This window comes from Cynara cardunculus (assembly GCF_001531365.2).
Source record: "Cynara cardunculus var. scolymus isolate 2C chromosome LG 17, CcrdV1, whole genome shotgun sequence".
Classification (NCBI taxonomy): domain Eukaryota; kingdom Viridiplantae; phylum Streptophyta; class Magnoliopsida; order Asterales; family Asteraceae; genus Cynara; species Cynara cardunculus.
Window position 1 is genome coordinate 34,071,032 of NC_037544.1, and position 9,748 is coordinate 34,080,779.

Sequence of the window (9,748 nt, forward strand, 5' to 3'; positions counted from 1 at the left end):
TCATCGATCAATATCTTAAATCAGTAGCTAAAAATTAGGTTCATAATCTTCATCAAAACAATAAAGGATTTGGAAGGATTACCAGGCGACGACATCCAGATAAGATTGAAACATGTGTGTGAATCTAATGAACAATTGAAAAATTAGGTTCATAATCTTAATCAAAACAATGTGTGAACCTAATGAACAATTGAAAAATTAGGTTCATAATCTTYATCAAAACAATGTGTGAACCTAATGAACAATTGAAACATGTGTGTGAACCTAATGAACAATTGAAACATGTGTGTGAACCAAATGGACATATTGTGTGAACCAATTGAATACATATGTGCTCGAGTGAACACATATGTCAACGTTTGAGTGAACATGTGTGTGAACGGTTTGATCATTTTTTTCACTTTCGGAATTCGAATTCCGAATGTATTCGTAGACGCTTTTAGCTTTTTCATTTTCATTGTCGTCGATCTGTTTAACTCTATGATTATCCATATTACTCGGACTATAACGGAATCTTTACAAAATGGACTTTTTTGAAATTTACAATATCAAAACCATTGTAAGAAGAATGAAATGTAAAAATCAGTAAGAAGAACAAATGTGAAACTTCATGTCATTATTACATGAAGATCAATTAGTTATATTTTAAGATTTATAACTCTCAATTAAAATATTGGGGAATTACATAAAAATGACAAATTACCTAAATACCCTTACACTTAATATGTGAGTTACATTTGAACCTAAGTAAAAGATGGAACATGATTGGTTGATGTTGGTTAGTATAGTTAACAAAAAAAAATAGATTAGTATTTGAACCTCTCTCTCTCTCTCTCTCTCTCTCTCTCTCTCTCTATATATATCCAAATAATGATAGGTAAACTAAAAGGGTTATGACCAAAAAAATAATGCTCAGTAAAGGTGCTTTTGCATGTATAAATATATATTATTAGTGAAAAAAAACATTCATTATTAAATNTGGTTAGTATAGTTAACAAAAAAAAATAGATTAGAAAAAAAATCTCTCTCTCTCTCTCTCTCTCTCTCTCTCTCTCTCTCTCTCTCTCTCTCCCCAAATAATGGTCGCTAAATTAAAAGGGTTATGACCAAAAAAATAATGCTCAGTAAAGGTGCTTTTGCATGTATAAATATATATTATTAGTGAAAAAAAACATTCATTATTAAATAACCATTATATATAATATATTGGTCAATTTCATATATCATCAATAATTAATAATTTTAAAAAACTGTAATTAATAACTAAATCAAAGTTTTATTAAAATCGTTTAACATAATTTTTTTTATTAACCTAGATTTCCAACCCGCTATGCAAGCCGACTAATCTCAGAGCGACCACCTGTTTTGCAGATAGTCCGGAGTCCCGCATTTGAACCCCCGTGGTCACAAGAGAATTTTTATTACTCATTGGATTTGAACCTGGAACCTACTGGTACTTTTGACATTTGGAGCCAAATGAGTAACTTTAATTTTTATGTAACTTACATAAACAATTTTAGAATTGTTATATTTGTTTTTAATAACTAAATATATTGAATAATTATATAAAAATAATTTGTATGATTAATAATAATTCTAAATAATTAATATTAATGTAAATTAAAAAGCTTATTTAACATTAATTAATAATTAATATTTATTAATATTAATAATAATTAGTTTTATGAATATTTACTTTAATATTAATAGTAATAAATAACAATTAGTATTACTCGGGGTTATAATTGAAACAAATTATTAAAAAGTTTCTAAAACACTATTCTAAATAGCATTTCGATAGGTCAACTTATAAGATAGCTTATGTCTAACTAAATTAACAGCTCAAAAAACAAGTTAGCGTATGTTTATCAAACGATGCCTAAATAGTTTTCATTGTTTAGAAGTTTTAGTGAGTTAGAACGATTAGTGATTATAAAAAATGGTTTTTGTGAAATTAAAAGTGTCAATGACCAAAAATTGGTGGTTATTAAAGGTGTGTTTGTTACATAAATTTATTTAATATTATGTGGTAAGGAAAAATTGGCCCTTAAAAGGTGCAAATTAACTTTAATGTGTTGTTGGATGATACCATATTATTTAGAACTACAACGAACTAATTGATCGATCTCAAGAAAATTTTGACTTTTTTTAAACAATATGGATCTAAAAAGATCCCCATTTCAATTGAAAAACCCGCCCATTTTGAAATCCATTCAAGGGACTTATGGATCTTAAAATGTTTTTCAAAAGATTGGATTTTATCATATGAATTCCGATCTAAAAATATTAGAATGAAATGTTATCGGTTTTGACTAAATATTTGTTCGGTATAGTATAGAATATTATATATCAAGTAAGTTGAAATTTTCTACAAATTTAGTTTAGAGAATGTATTTGATTATTTAGAATGAAATACTAAAAATGATCAAAATACTTTTTCTTTATTTATTTTTTAATATTATAAATAATAATAAAATTAAATAAATTAGGGTTATACTTGTATATAGCATATATATTATATTGTATATGTATAATATATATATATATATATATATATATGGTTGGGTTCACGTGAGACCAAGGATTTTCCGTGAGACCCGTAAGATTAATTCATGTTCATTGATCAACTTTATAAGCTAATGATCTAATGGTCTAAAGTTGTACGGTAGCAATTTTGTGATTATTAAGAAGTCTCGTGGCAATTTTGTGATTATAAATGTTCAGATTGTAGATTTAATCCAATTTTTGAGAATTGGTCTTACGGATATTACGAAAAACTTTTGGTTTCACATATCCCAAGTCTTTATATATATATATATATATATATATATATATATATATAATATTAAATATAGTGTGGGTGATTTTTGTCTTTTTAAGAAAACACAATGGAAGGAAATTTAATTTCTTTCTTCCATGTGACCAGATAACCAAATTCATAAATAACTGAATATGTGGAATTAATTGATTCAATATGCAAATTAAACCTGGAATGAAATTTTGTCAACTAAATTGACTATTTCAGATCCTTTTGGTTCTCTTAGAATCTTGTGAACCAGTTGCACCATATTTAAGTCTCTCACGTAGTCAAATTCTAGCCCAATCGCTAAAATTCACGATCTCCTAATCATTAATCGGCTTCCATCTAATCGCCCCCTCAGTTTGGACTTGACTTCGCCCCAGGAAACACGATCGTGACCATCCACTACAATACAAATTCTAACACAATTTTTAAGTGACACGTTAGCTTTACAATTTATCTAGAAATTATCATCCACTATAATGATTTCTAATTAATTTCTTAAGTGACACCTCACCATAAAAATATATTTTAATCAAATAACAACAAAAATACAATTACACATTCTTTACTATAACTTTATACCAAATAATTTATTAATTAATAATTGTTATAAAGTAAAATAAATTAATTAAATAAAAATATTTGATTTAACTTACATAATGTTTTTATCCAATCGGTCCATTAAAACCCAATACGGTTCTTTAAAGTCCAATACGAACCATTAACTCACAATACGATCCATTAAACCACAACTAACATCCACTAAAACCAATACGATGCATTAAAGCCCAATTCGGTCTATTAATGCCCAATACGATCCTTTAATACCTAATACGATCCAATAATGGCCCATACGATCCATTAAAACTCAATCGGTCCATTAAAACCCAATACGATACATTAAACCTCAACTAACATCCAGTAAGGCCAAATAAGATGCATTAAAGCCCAATACGATCCATTAAAGCATAATAGAACCGTTAAAGCCCAATACATTTCATTAAACACCAATATGATTCATTAAAGCCCAATACGGTCCATTAATGCCCAATACGATCCTTTAAAGCCTAATACGATCCATTAATGTCCCATACGATCCATTAAAATCCAATACGGTCCATTAAAGCCTAATACGATCCATTAAAGCCCAATACGGTCCATTAAGGCCCAATACGATACATTAAACCACAACTAACATCCAGTAAAGCCAAATACGATACATTAAAGCCTAATAGAACCGCTAAAGCCCAATACGATCCGTCAAAGCCCAATAGAACCGTTAAAGCCTAATACGTTCCATTAAACACCAATACGATCAGTCAAAGCCCAATGGAACCGTTAAAGCCCCATACGATCCATTAAGAAAAAAAAAATTTGAAAAATGGAAATAATCAAAAAGTCGCCGGAAAAGGCCGCCGGAAATCATTAAGTTTTTTTTTAAAATATTGAATAACTATTACCGGCGGATCTCCGGAACTGCCGGAAATCCGACGGAAAATTTTAAAAATAAATTTTTATTTTTTAATTACTTTCCGACGGACCTTAATCTTAAAAAATTAATTAATATATCAAACAGAAATCCGCCGGAAATATTACCAGAATCGTTTTTCTGACGGAACAAAATCACATTGTTTTGGTTGGACTGCCATTGGGGTTAGAGATTATTTTGGGCCCTTCATAATAGTTTTGTATTAAGGCCTTAATTATTATGACTTGTTGTTTGTGGACCTTTCCTTGTCATATGGGCCTCCAAAACAGTGTTTATTCTTATCTCTTTATGATTGATCATATTTGGGTTTTAAGATCTATTTTGTAATTCTTGGGTATGTCCCTCGTAATTTGTATTTTGAATAAAAAAATTTCAAAATAAGAATAAACAATGTTTTGTATATGAACTTGTGTAGCTAACATATGAACTATTTTAACCGAGTCACATATGAATTTGTATGATTTACATATAAACTAATTGACTAATTCATATATGAACTAATTAAGTGATTCATATATGAACCCAGACAATTCACATATGAACTATTTAACTGATTAATATATTAACATATGAGTTCATATATGAATCAGTTAAATAGTTCACATGTGAACTAATTAATGGGTTTAGATATGAATATATAGTTCATATGTGAATTGCATGGGTTCAGATATGAATATATAGTTCATATGTGAATTGCATGGGTTCACATATGAACCCGTTTGCCACCTATTTATAAAAATGACAAAACTACCCTCTATCTTTTACATACCCACGTAAATGGGTTCATAAGTGAACACATATGATAGAGGGTAGTTTCGTTATTTTTATAAATAGGTGGCAAACGAGTTCATAAGTGAACACATGTGATTCACATATAAACTATATGTTCATATATGAATCAATTAATTAGTTTATATGTTAATAATAATGGTTCATATGTGAATTGGTTAATTGGTTCATATGTGAATCAGTTAAAATCGTTCATATGTGAATTACACGGGTTCACATATGAACATATAGTTAATATGTGAATCACACAAGTTCACGTATGAATCCGTTTGCCATCTATTTGTGAAAGTTACAAAACTAGCTCCTCTATTTTTCGATTAACCTCAAATTTTGGCCAGGCAAAGCCACAATTCTTGATCAATTAAATTCGATCTTGAACGTATGAAGGATTAGGATCACTTCTTTACTTCTCAAATATCTACCATTTCTCAAAATAACCTATGGCTATATATAGAGAGTAATTTACAAATTTCGTCCATGTGGTTGTATACAAATTATAGATTGAGTCCCTTAACCAAAACAATTACAAGTATGGTCACTTTTGTTGAGTTTTGATATGGATTGGTCCTTGTCTCTAACTCAGTTAATTTAGTTCCCTTGAACCAAGGGTGATTTGGTCATTTTCTATTTCCTTCAATTTCTTTGAAAATAAAAACAAATTATATATTATATGTATATTTACTTATATTATGTATACAAACCATAAAAACACACAATTACAAGTTTTCCTCTCCGGATGTTATATATTTTCTTTCAAAAATCAACCTACTTGTGGCTATTGTTCTGATTACTTCGTATGTGATTGCTTGACCTTTTAATTCAATGAGAAAACTTGCTCTTCGTTTGTAAGTGATTGCTTGATCTTTTTGTTCAACTGATGAATCCAACAGTGGAAGTCTAGAACAACATAAATCAAAATCAAAAAACCAAAAATCAAAATCAAACTCAGCCAACAAGAAATCAAAATTAAACCATCAAGAGTAAGAGCTCAAACTCGAAAGGCGAGAACGTGACTTTAATCTCAAAGGCTAGAGTGGGAGTGAGAATCGGGGCTGAGGATAGAGTTGTAATTGATGCCCATGGCAACGTATGCTGTAAACAAGTTGAGGGCAAGAACGAGAGTGAAAATATCGGAGCCAATGGATGCTTTAAATGAGCTCTTGGCGGTCGCCATCACAGCCCCTAGATAGGCTCGGGCTTTGGTAGGGGAGAGGTTTCCTCGACGAGAGGGGGTTGAAGGGCTTCACCGTTGCATGGTATAGGTGGCCGGAGATGGCGAGTGGGCTGGATAAGAAGCCAACGCCAGTGGTTGTGGAGTATAGCCAGGGGCGGAAGCCGACGCCGTGTTGGATGGAAGTATGATAGTCAGGGACCCTATTTGTTTTATTAATTTGTATTATAATATATATATATATATAATAAGTATAATTTTAAAAAAAAATATACAAAGACCATATTACCCCTGACTTAACGAGACATCTTTTAATGGAGTTAGGTGTTATAACCGGGTGTTAATGGTTATAAAGTTTAGGGTTATTTTTAAATTTGTTTTAAAAGTTGAGGGATTGTTTTGAAAATATGTTTAAATATCTTAAACTTTACACCGCCTTATATATTTTAAAGAGAGATTAACTGGGATATGCTTCTTTTACTTGGGGTTTGGTTAAGAAAAATGGGTGTGAGTTCTGGTTCAAGTCAGAAACCGAAGAAGGAAAGAAGAAGGCTTCGTGATTAATATCTGATAACTTGATAGTTGTTTCAGTCTTCATCTCTGTGTTTTACAAGGTGGATTTTATTTTAATAAACATCCTTTGATATGTTTTTGGTGAAGAAATATTATGGTTTCAAACATGGGTTTGAAGATGATATATGATATTTTTAGCATAATTTTGTGTTTTGATATGTGATTATCAACTAGTTGAAATAAGGGTGACATATTCAGGAGAGGTGTATTATGGGATACGAGTGGTATAATCATGAGAGGTGTATTATGAGATAAGAGTGACATAATCCGAAGAGACGTACACTAGGATAAGGGTGGCATAATCAGGAGAGAAGTATTTTGGGATAAATGTGACATAATCAGGAGAAACATATATTGGGATAAGGGTGGCAAAACCTTCTATATGTAAAAATGAAATTTTTGATCATATGAAACTGTTATCGCATCTTTATGATATGATGAGTGTGATTTATCGCATCTATATGATGCGATGAAAAGGTGTTATCACATCCTTATAATGCGAAGAGTGGGGTATCACATCAGTATGATGCGACAAGGTAAGGTAATCACATCCTTGTGATGCGAGGAAATGTGATTATCGCTATATGATGCGAAAAATTTGATGAGATGCGACAAAAAAAATGATGGCATCATAAGACGTGACAAGATGATATCTTTAGGTTTAATGCGATAACTTTGGTACTCCATGGATTGATGAGATAAAAATAAGGTTGTCTCATTTATAAGATGCGGCAAAGAGGTTTGTTTTGATAAAACATTGTTTATTTGTTATTTATACAAATATGGGCTTTCTAAAAAGTGTTTTTGGTGGTTTTCATCCTGTAATAACAATCAAAATGGATTTCTCACTAGACCTGATGTGAAGAAATATAATGATTTTTTACATATGTGGATTTTGGAAGATGTTATATTACCTGTATTTGAGAACTTGATATGTTTACAAGTCTTGTACTTGATATGAATAAAAAAAGTTTGTAGCTACTTTTGAATGTAGCATTTCGTATATTTGGGACCAGTGTGTAATTATTTGAATTTCATTTCCCTGCATAAAGAACCATACAGTTCTAATTCCGATTTCCAAATAAGGAAAGTTGTAAAAATAAACTCACCTTATGTAATTCTCGTAGATGAAGATGAATATTAACAAATTCAATTAAGAATCACAGAATCTAGTTGCTTCTTTTCTGTTTTGATTCTCTTTTCTTTGCACTAGAGAAATACACATAGAAAAGTTATCTTCTTTTTCTCGGCTTCTAAACACACACACACACACATGCACCCAGAATACTTACCAACTTCTTATCCTCTTTACCAACCCCAAATGAGAGAATAAAAATTATCTCATCCAATATTAAACATAATACATAAGGCGTTGGAATCACATAAACCATTAAGCTCTTCAACTTACCACCAACATTCGAAAACAATCATGAGCTTTATAACTGAAAAACTGGTTATAACAGTGTAATTATTTGAATTTCATGTTACATGAAATATATGGGTTAAATGCATATGTGAAATGGGGTGTTACATTAGGGTAAAGGACCCAATCCATAAGAAAAATGAAATCTTGGTGACTGTATATGTAATTATTTTGTTTGAGGGACCAAATCCAAAATTTTTAATAACCATAGAGACAAAATTTGTAATTTACTCATATATATAGACTTGGGATCATGTGAGACCAGCCTGTTTTCGTGAGACCCGTGAGACCATCATTTTACACTTGAAACTTCACAGCAAAATGCTGTGAAGGTAACTTTTTTAAACCTTCACAGTGTTTTTGCTGTGAAGGTTCGGCTTTTTTTAAACCTTCACAGCGTTTTTGCTGTGAAGTTTACGTGTAAAAATGTGGTCTCACGGGTCTCACGAAAACAGGCTGGTCTCACGTGAACCCAATCCTATATATATATATATATAATTATATAATGTATTAGGTGGTGGATCATGATCAATGTGGATGTATGTGTTATGATTTGATGTATGTTATTATTAGGGTATTGTCATGAAAAACTCAAAGGTAGAATAACATCTTGAAGGGTTTTTTGTGTGTGTGTGTGTCACATCTTTGTTAATGTTTTGATGATGTCACTACCCACTACAACAAAAAAGTTAGCTTTCATTAAGAGAAAAATCTATCATTGGCGGATCTCATCGTTAGATAAAATGTAGCCATCATGATTATTGACGGATTTTTCAATCAACGGATTTTCGATCACTGATTGAAAAATCCATCGGTAGTCTGCCGTAAATTACTGGCATTAAAATTTGTCAGTGAAGACTCTTTGTTTTGTAATATATATATATATATATATATATATATATATATATATGTTTAGAGAGAAAAATAATATTTTAATTGATGAATAAATTACTTTAATATTGAATTCCTTAAAATGAGGAATTTCTTGGAGCTGATGTTGATTTTTTTTTTCTGTGTTATTTAGAAATTTTGGAAAATCTGTTGGAGATGTTCTAAAATGCACTATTATTTAATTTATTTTATATCCTCTCCTTTTTTATTTTCCATTTTATTCTCTTATCATATTAACATATTGTCAATTAACTAAAATACATTAAAAATAAGTTTCTTTTTCACAATTATATCATTATGATTATCAATATCTTCAAAGCAAACTCAATATTAAATATTTTTGAATTTAATCATATTGTTAAATATCATAAATACGATAGAACTATTTTTAATACTTAGGGGCTGTTTGGTTGCCTCTTAATGGTGACATTAAGAGGACACCTCTTAATCGCTAAGAGGCTAGAGTTGTTTGGCAAAAAAAAAAGGACCTCTTAATGGTGACAAAAGCCTCTTAACGATTTAGCATCTAAGGATTCACTCAACCATTCAGATACCATTTCTTCCATCTTTACCCTTCCCACCCACTCATCTCTTCCAGCTTGGGCTTCA